The following is a 9,799-nucleotide window of genomic DNA, read 5'->3' on the forward strand; positions in this document are numbered from 1 at the left end:
CAAAATCAACCTAAGACAATGAAAATAGCTGCTCTCTGCTAAAAACGAATGACCCCTAACAAAAATGACTAAGTTTTGCTTTTATACCTCGTCCAAAAACCTAGGAAAATGCCTAAAAAATGAAAATGTACGTTTTGAAATTCGCAGACTTCGCCACAACAAAGAAGGATTCTCGCCGCGGCGATGAAGTGAAATAAAACTCTCGTGTGCAACTCTCTTCGCCGCGGCGAAGAACAAGCTTCGCCACTGCAAACCTTCATGTGGAATTCTAAAATTACAGAATTGCCCTCTGCTTGTTTCTTTGTAATCTTCGATCTTCGACGCTCTCCTCATGGAAACAAGCTTCATAGTGCTCTACTTTGCTTCAGAACTTTCCCAACTTCTGAGATCCGCTCGCTTCTAAGTCCAAAAACTCCAATTCACTCATTATTTGCATAAAATGTCCATTTTAGCCTGAAACACAAAATATAAAGAATTAAGTAGCAATTCAGGTCAAAATGAACTAAGATATATATGAAATCTGACTAAAAAGTCTAATAAAAACAGTATAATCCATGGATTATCAATAACAACCTCGCAGCATAAGCCTGCAAGTACATAGTTGGGTTAGGCTCACAAGTAAAGAGAAAACGAGAAAGATATAAATGGATCATTGAATACCTGGCACTACAGAGAAGAAAATGAGAGAAATAGACGATGTTAAGAAGTCTCACCACACTTGATTCGTGGGAGAGTGAATTGTATTTATATTGAATGTATACAACCATTTGTGCATTACAAAGGAAATAAATAAATGCATTTGCTTTACAAGGAAATATTTATTAAATTACAAGAATGAAATCAGCTGCATGAGCTGTCACAAGACTCTACTCAAACATGTCTACTAAACTCACTGCTGCTATACATGGCATGTATCTTTGCATGAGTTGTCCCATGATTCTTTTCTTGACTGAGTGGAATTAGCTCGACTGTTGCCTGGCTGCTTCACAATTGCAGTTTCCATATTTGGTTTATACATATTCGAATCTTCTATGTTATCATCCCCCCTCAAACTATGCATCACCGTGCATAGTTTATGTTTAAGCAGTGTCAAGGCAAGTCTTGTCTGTGGCTTGGTGAACACATCTGCAATCTGGGGTGAGGTTGAAATGTGACGAGTTTGTAACAACCCAAGAGAGACCTTTTCTCGGATATAATGATAATCAAGCTCAATGTGTTTACTTCGAGCATGAAACACAGGGTTGACAGTCATAAATAATGAGCTCATGTTATCACAAAATAAGAGTGGGGGGCTCTTCAAGGGAATTTGAAAATCACAAAGGAGAAATGTAATCCAAGTGATTTCTGCAGCTGTTTGAGCCATTGCACGGTACTCCGCTTCTAAACTTGAGCGAGAGATAGTTGATTTTTTTTTGCACTCCACGAGATGATGTTGCTTCCAATGTATGTACAATAGCCTATTGTAGACCTTCTTGTAATTGGACATCCCACCCAATCGGCATCGGAGAAAGCATAAAGCTCCATCGAGCTTGATTGCTGGATATGTAACCCCTGATGAATCATGCCTTTCACATAACGCAGAATTCGTTTAACCATTGTAAGATGATCTTGTGTTAGAGTTTGTTTGAATTGAGAAACATAATTTACACTAAATGATAGATCAGGTCTTGTTAATGTAAGATATTGCAAAGCACCAATAAGTGACCTATACATTTGAGGATCACAAAGAGTTGTGGAGTCAATGGCAACTTTAAATTTTTCTGTCATGGGAGTATGTATAGGTTTACAATCCTACATGAATGCACTTTCAAGGAGATCAATGGCATACTTGGATTGATGTAACACCAGTCCATTGTCCACATGACTGACTTCGATCCCCAAGAATTAGCTAAGTTTGTCGAGGTCCTTCATAGAGAATTCTTTGTGCAGCTTAGCCACAAAGTCATTAATTAATTGTGTTGATGAGCCTGTGAGGATGATATCATCCACGTAGAGAAGTAGTACTATAGTACCATGAGTGGAATGATTAATAAAGAGACTAGGATCAGTTGTGCTGCAGAAAAAACCTGTTTCCAGAAGAAAATAGCTAAATCTGTCAAACCAGGCCCTAAGGGCCTGTTTTAAGCCATATATGGCTTTGTGAAGAAGGCAGACATGATTAGGCTTGTCTTTGCTTACAAAGCCTGGTGGTTGCTCCATGAAGATTTGTTCAGATAATAGTCCATGAAGAAAGGTGTTCCTTACATCTAGCTGGCGTATGCTCCACTTTTTAATCACAGCTACAGATAGAATGAGGCGTATTGTGGCTGGCTTTACCACAGGAGAGTAGGTCTTAGTAAAGTCAATTCCATTAACTTGATGGTAGCCTTTGGCTACTAATCTCACTTTTAAGCGTTGAAGAGAACCATCAGGATTAATCTTGGGTGTTAAAACCCAACGTGATCCAACAACATTCATTGTTTATTGTCTAGGAACAAGTGACCAAGTACCATTTTGATTTAAGGCCTGCAGTTCCTCTTCCATTGCTTGTTTCCAACCCGGATGTTGAATAGCTGCTTTAATTGTTTTGGGTGGTCTTGGTATAGCATCATACTGATGAATCAGAGCATACTTGGGATTTGATTCTAGAATCTGATTTTGATCTTGTCTAAATGTTATGAGAAGGTGCAGGAGGTATAATTTGATCCTTTGCAGCAAAGACTGAGTGGGATCTTCGATTGCTGTCTGGTCTTCTAGTTGAGACAGGGGAGCTAAATGTTGAAGAACTGAGAGATGATTTTCCATCTGAAATTCTGCATGGGAAACTAAATCAGAGAGAGTGAGTGATTTTTTTAAAGGTAAATCAGGAGTTGATCGGTTCCTGTGATGGTGTTGAGTGCAGATATATAGCAACTATTAATGATCCCATTCTGTAAAAGTAGTAACCATGCAATCTATAATGGTCTTTTTAGGATGCTTATTTTTAAGTGCATATGGTCTTCATAAAAAATTACATGGCGTGATATAGGTCCTTTGGTAGGTGGATAGTAGTACCTAAACCCTTATGACGACCACTATAGCCCAAGAATACACAAGGGAGAGACTTGGGGTCAAATTTATTATTTTTCTGATCCCACACATGTGGGTAACATCTGGAACCAAAACCCGAAGTGATCCATAATTAGGGTGTTATTGTACAGCATATAAAATGGTGACTCCCAATTCAAAGTGGCTGTAGGAAGCCTATTAATAAAAAATATAGCAGTTGTAAAAGGTTTCACCCAGAAAATGTTAAAGTAGATGCCCTAAAGCCAATAAATTATTGTGAATTGACTCTTTGTAATAATGTGTTAGAGTAGATGCCCTAGAGCCATCAATTATTGTAGAATTGACTCTTTGTAATAATGTTCATTAGTCAATAAAAAGGATTTTATTCTATATCGCGTAAATCATATTATTGCAATATGTATTGATATATGTCCTTAGAAGGTAGAACCGTGACGAGGGTATCAAGTGTTTCAAAACTTGATAGTGAGAACCCTATGAGCACATATGGTGGCCATTCTAGAAACGTCCGTAGCCCTAGTATTATTCTGAAGTAAGGGCAAGATAATACGATAAAGCTATCATAGTGTTGAACGACCCTGTCGAAAGGCAGTGACTGATCTCACTTGTAAGGTTGTTTGGTGACAACATGAGCAACACATGGGCGCTTGCTGTAGGCGGATACACACAGCAAGTTCACTGGACTGACCCACCAGAGGATTCTATATGGATGGTAACCCTAGTGTCTATGGAACAAATCCTCTAATGAATGGTGGTGCATGTGATCTTGCTTGAGATCACCAGGTGCCTTGTGCACCGATGGTGTAGTTTGCATAGCCTAACGCAATTCTTTTCAGAGCTGTCAATACGGGGGTGATGGTGTATCAAGGAGTGTATCAAGACTATGGTGGATTGACAGAGGATTCATCGTCCCGGGTATGGAGAAAGTTATCTCACAGCGCAATTCAGTATATGGCAATGACACTAAAACTATGGCCACAGTGGGATTGAGTTTGCTATACCAGTTTATAATACGGGTCATTGGTCCAGAAACTGAATAAATAATATCGAGAGTAACCGAAGGTTGACACTATTCTATGCCTTCGTCTCGTCGAGATAACGTATGATGAAAGGATCGAATTGCACGGTAACCATATTGTTGACAGGTAGCTACTTTGCTGAATCCGAATCTATCGGGTGGCCATGATGCCTTGCTAGGGGCCAATCTTGGTCTGTGTATTAGTGAGACAATTAATGGTGTTAATCACGATAACTATGCACTGCCGATATGATGAGGAGCCTCTGAGTACACACCATAGAAGATAATTTAAGATCCAAGAAGAAAGAAGGGGTGTTTCGTCTTTTAAGGCGAAAGGGTATTTTGGTAATTTCACAGTGTAATTAAATTTGTGAGGTAGTGATTTATTTAATTTGTTAGAAAATAAATAAGTGAAATTACGTTTCAATGTGTTCGCACATATTTAAATATATATCATATTGTTAAATGTTAATATATTATATATATATTATATATATATATATAATATATATATTTATATATAATATTAATGATTTTAATTGAGATAATGATGGAAAATAAAATAAATCAAATTGGGAGTGTTTGGCAACATGGGGCGTTTGGGTTGGAGCCCAAGCCTATTTCGTATGGGATTAGGGCAAATTGTTTTTTTAAATATAAAAGGAAAGTGTGTGATTTTTAATTAAGGATTTTCTTTGTAAAACCAAAACACACAGCAGCCCCATTTTGCTTCTCTCACGGCAGTAACACCTTGGCCTAAAATCAATTCAATTGATTTTGTTTTCTTCTTAATCTTGAAGCCAAAGAGGATCTAGCAAATCCCTCTTTGGTTCTTTTGAGATTGCCTTCGTGTGGACTACACAGGTTCGATCACACTTGGATCGGTAGCAAAACATTCATCGACAAATTTGGAGGAGCCTCCAACGTGCGTTTGTTTCTTTTAAACTCATGTTGAATATTATGCAGATTTTATTAATATAATTTGAAAATAATACCCTTGATCTTGGGCTCATGTAAACGATCCCTGAGTTATATATTTTGTTTCCGCTGCGTATACGGGACCGTTTACAACATAATGTTCATTAATCATAAAAGACATTTTATACTATATCGCATAAATCATCATTGTACGTATTGATATATGTCCTTAGAATGGTAGAACGTGACGAGGGTATCAAGTGTTTCAAACTTGATAGTGAAAACCCTATGAGCAATATGGTGGCAATTCTAGATGTTAGAGTAGATGCCCTAGAGCCAATCAATTATTGTAGAATTAACTCTTTGTAATAATGTTCATTAATCAATAAAAGGCATTTATTCTATATCGCGTAAATCATATTATTACAAGTATTTGATATATGTCTTTAGAAGGGTAGAATCATAACGAGGGTATCAAGTGTTTCAAATCTTGATAGTGAAAACCCTATGAGCACATATGGTGACCATTCTGAAAAAGTCCGTAGCCCATATTATTTGAAGTAAGGGCACAGAAATACAATAAGGCTATCATAGTGTTGAACGACCCTGTCAAAAGGCAGTGACTGATCTGCTTGTCAAGGTTGTTTGGTTGAAAACCTGGTGCAACACATGGATGCTTGCTATAGGCGAATACACCGCAGCAAGTCACTGGACTGACCCACTAGAGGATTCCATATGGATGGTAACCCTAGTGTCTATGGAACAAATCCTCTGACGAATGGTGGTGCACAGGTCCTTAGACTTGAGATCACTTGAGCGCCTTGTGCACTGATTGGTGTAGTTTACACTAGCCTAACGCAGTTCTATTCAGAGCGTCATACGATGGTGATTGGCTGCATCAAGGAGGTGTACAAGACTATGGTAGATAGACAGAAGATTCATCACTCCCAGGTACGGAGAAGTTATCTCACAACGCAATTCAGTATATGGCAATGACACTAAAACTATGGCCACAGTGGGATTGAGTTGTTGCTTATCCCGTTTATAAAATAGGTCATTGGTCCAGAAACTGAATACATAATATAGAGAGGTAACCGAGGTTGACACTATTTTTTCAGCCTTCGTCTCGTCGAGATAACATATGATGAAAGGATCGAATTGTACGGAACCATATGATGAAAGGGAGAAGTTATCTCACAACGCAATTCAGTATATGGCAAGACACTAAAACTATGGCCACAGTGGGATTGAGTTGTTGCTCTATCCAGTTTATAAAATAGGTCATTGGTCCAGAAACTGAATACATAATATGAGAGTAACCGAAGGTTGACACTATTTCTATGCCTTCGTCTCGTCGAGATAACATATGATGAAAGGATCGAATTATACGGTAACCATATCGTTGACAGGTAGCTACTTTGTTGAATCCAAATCTATCGGGTGGCCATGATGCTTGCTAAGGGCCAATCTTGGTCCGTGTCTTAGTGAGACGATATTGGTGTTAACGTGATACTATACACTACTGGTATGATGAGGAGTCTATAGGTCACACACATAGAAGATAATTTAAGACTCAGGAAGTAAGATGGCGTGTTTCGTCTTAGGGATGAAGGGTATTTTGGTAATTTCACAGTGCAATTAAATTTGCTGAGGTCGTAGCCTTTTATTTGATTTGTTAGAAAAGTTAAATAAGCGAAATTACATTTAAATATGAGTTCGCATATATTTAAATAAATTATCATTATTTTAAATATATATATATATATATTAAATATATATTAATTGATTTTATTGAGATAATGATGAACTAATATTAAAATATCTAATTGTGAGGTGTTGGAAACATGGGGTGTTTGGGTTGGAACCCAAGCCTATTCCATGTGGGAATAGGGCAATTAAAACATCACTATAAAAGAAAAAGTTTTCTTTGTAAACAAAAGAGATTCACTATTTCATATTCATTGAAAAGAGAAAAAGCTACAGCCCCTAAACAACTCACGCTAGATTTGGGTTTTTGCCTAAAATCAATTACTCTTCATTTCTTCTTTGTTCTTAAGGCTAAATAGGGATCTAGCAAATCCTTCCTTAGTTCGTTGCGATTGTCTTCGAGTGGACTACGTCGGTTCGACAGTAACTTGGGTCGGTAGCAAAATACATTCAGGACAAATTTGGAGGAGCCTCCAAACATGCGTATGATTTCTTAAACTCTAGATTAATTTTCTATAGATTCTTACTTGTATAAACTGTAAAATTGTACCTGATCTTGGTTCTATGGAACGATCTTGTTATTATTGTTTTTGTTTTCCGCTGCATCATGGATCGTTTCCTAACAGTTGTATCAGAGCCTAGGGTAACAGATTTTACAGTTTTATGTGGATGGTTGATTACATGTATTTGATTGATAATATGTTGCCTTAAAGAAATCTCGTAAAATCTGCCTTAAAAGCATGTTTTAAGAAATCAATTATCAATTAATTTAATTTGTTGATGATCTACAAGTTTGGTATATTGGGTGATGGAATTTTGTTGAAATCGTGTGTATGTTGATTGCAAAATCCGTTTGGTGTGTTTTTGGTTACTGTATGAACTGATCTGGAGCTACAGATCAGTGCACGCTTGCCGTGAAGATAAACCCATCGCCGGGGCGTGCGTGTTTGGGTTCACGCTAATTACGAAATCAGCGCTCGCTGCGGCGATATAAACCATCGTCGCAGCAATCGTCCTTAGGACTAGCGCTGTACAAAGTAGCGCTCGCCGCGGCGATTGCACGTAGATCATGAACATCAAGTAACCGCACACGCTACAGCGATCTAACACATCGCCACAGCGAGTGCACTTCCGAGTACGCAGGGGCCAGATTGTAAAGTTTCAAAACTTTTAGACCAAATTACAGATCTTCAAATTGTCAGGGATAATTTAATTAACCCACCAATTTCAAAAATTGATTGTTTTTGAAATGTATGCTATGTAACTTGTTTGTATATTGCATTGTGCCCGTAATGAGCCTTAGACCTATGGTGAATGTAATACCCAAGATGTCAAAGTATGTTCCTAACTCAAATAGCCTTAGATGTTAATTTTAGGTTAAAATCATAAAATCTAACTAAGGTAAAATAGTCTATTCATGGAATGTATGAATCAATTATCCAAGAAAGGCATTAGGGGCGAAATGGTCATTTTGCCTATGGATAAGCATTGAAAAAGTCAAGATGAGTAGGCTTCATTGCATTTAATGGCATTAATAAGTAATAATTATGTCTAGTGTGAAATGACAAAAATGCCATTATATGAAGAATTAAGGACTTATGAGTATCAATTAAAATAATTGGGCCAATAGCATAATTTGGAAAAAAATGAAATATTTCTCTATAAATGAGACGAAATCGTTCAAGCCAAGGGAGAGAGCATTTCTTCAACATTTTTCATTTCTCTCAAATCTTCCATGAAACAAGCTTCTTTCTCTAAGTTTTAAAGGAGTGTTTGCTTATTTTTTCAAGGAGAGCAAGATAGGAGCCTTGAATCTTCAATTTGAAGGGTTTAAGGTAAGGATTAAAAAGTTTAGTTTTCGATGTGATGAAGAATTTGAAGTAGATGTTGAGGTATAATGTATATATGTAGGATTAAGGTGTGAAAGAAGACAAAGGCAAAGGATTTGTTGGAGGAATTCTTTAAAAAGTTAAGGAAGAACCTCCCATGAACTTAGGGTTTATGCTAAGGTTTGTAGATTTTTAAAAACCTTAAATTACGGCTTTAAGGCATAGAATTAGTTGATAGCAAGTGTAGTTGAACTCATTTATTCTATTATGTCTGAATTCATTATCATGAACGTTATTGCTATTATGTTTTATGAGTTGTTATGTTTGATTGAAGAAAATGAAGTGTGGATGCTGATTGTGGCAAAACTTGTAGTAATTAGAGGCCACATGATGTTGAATGGGTGCTATTAGAAGTGTTGAGGTGCGTGTTTGCATTAGCTTACTGTGTGCTATCGTAGGCAACCAAGATTAACTAACCTTTCTAACCTAACTACAACTGTAATAGGGTAAGCAAGGGTCGACCCATGAAGAGTGTAGCCGAATTTTCGATGATGTGAACACAGGCTGGGGGGTTTGAGTGAAACACACAAACACGATCTTAGCAAAAAATCAAACAAAAACAATTTAAATCGAAATCAATTAATATAACAAAACTTGGTCTCAGACAACACCGCATCGGAATTACAAACTGATCATTGATGCAAAATTAAATACAATCCATATCTGAATATTCACCGTTGGAACTATTTTCCTATTCTCCTTAATTGTAATTAACAAGAAACAAGTGATCTAATTAATCTTACCACTAAACAACCCTAGACAAGCGTCAAGATTTAATCTAGTGGCAGCCTTAAGAATTAGAGAAATCGATAAGGCTAAACAACACAAACACAAGGGTTGTATTTAATTTAGTTGAATGTTTCTTAAGATTACTAATTCCTGACGCAGCGAATTATTAACCCTAATTGCTTACAAGTTAAGAGGATCAAACAATTACGGATTTGTATCTAACTTAGCAGTAGATTGCAACAATTAATAAACTAGTAGGCCTCCTAGTAATAAACGAAACAATCATAAAATTAGGCATAGAAAAACATCCATACTCAAACATGAAATTGAACACTAAGAAAAATATTAGATCTCACAGTTTAATGATCCGAGGCCTTCGTTTCCTTCGACCAAGTTACAAAGTTCTAGCCGCTCATGGCCATAACAAAAATCAAGAGAAAGAAAAATTCCAGAGCACAGAAGAAAGAGACGTGGTCCCCCCTCAAAAACCCCT

The sequence above is a fragment of the Pistacia vera genome, unplaced genomic scaffold (assembly GCF_008641045.1).
Source record: "Pistacia vera cultivar Batoury unplaced genomic scaffold, PisVer_v2 Contig34, whole genome shotgun sequence".
NCBI lineage: Eukaryota > Viridiplantae > Streptophyta > Magnoliopsida > Sapindales > Anacardiaceae > Pistacia > Pistacia vera.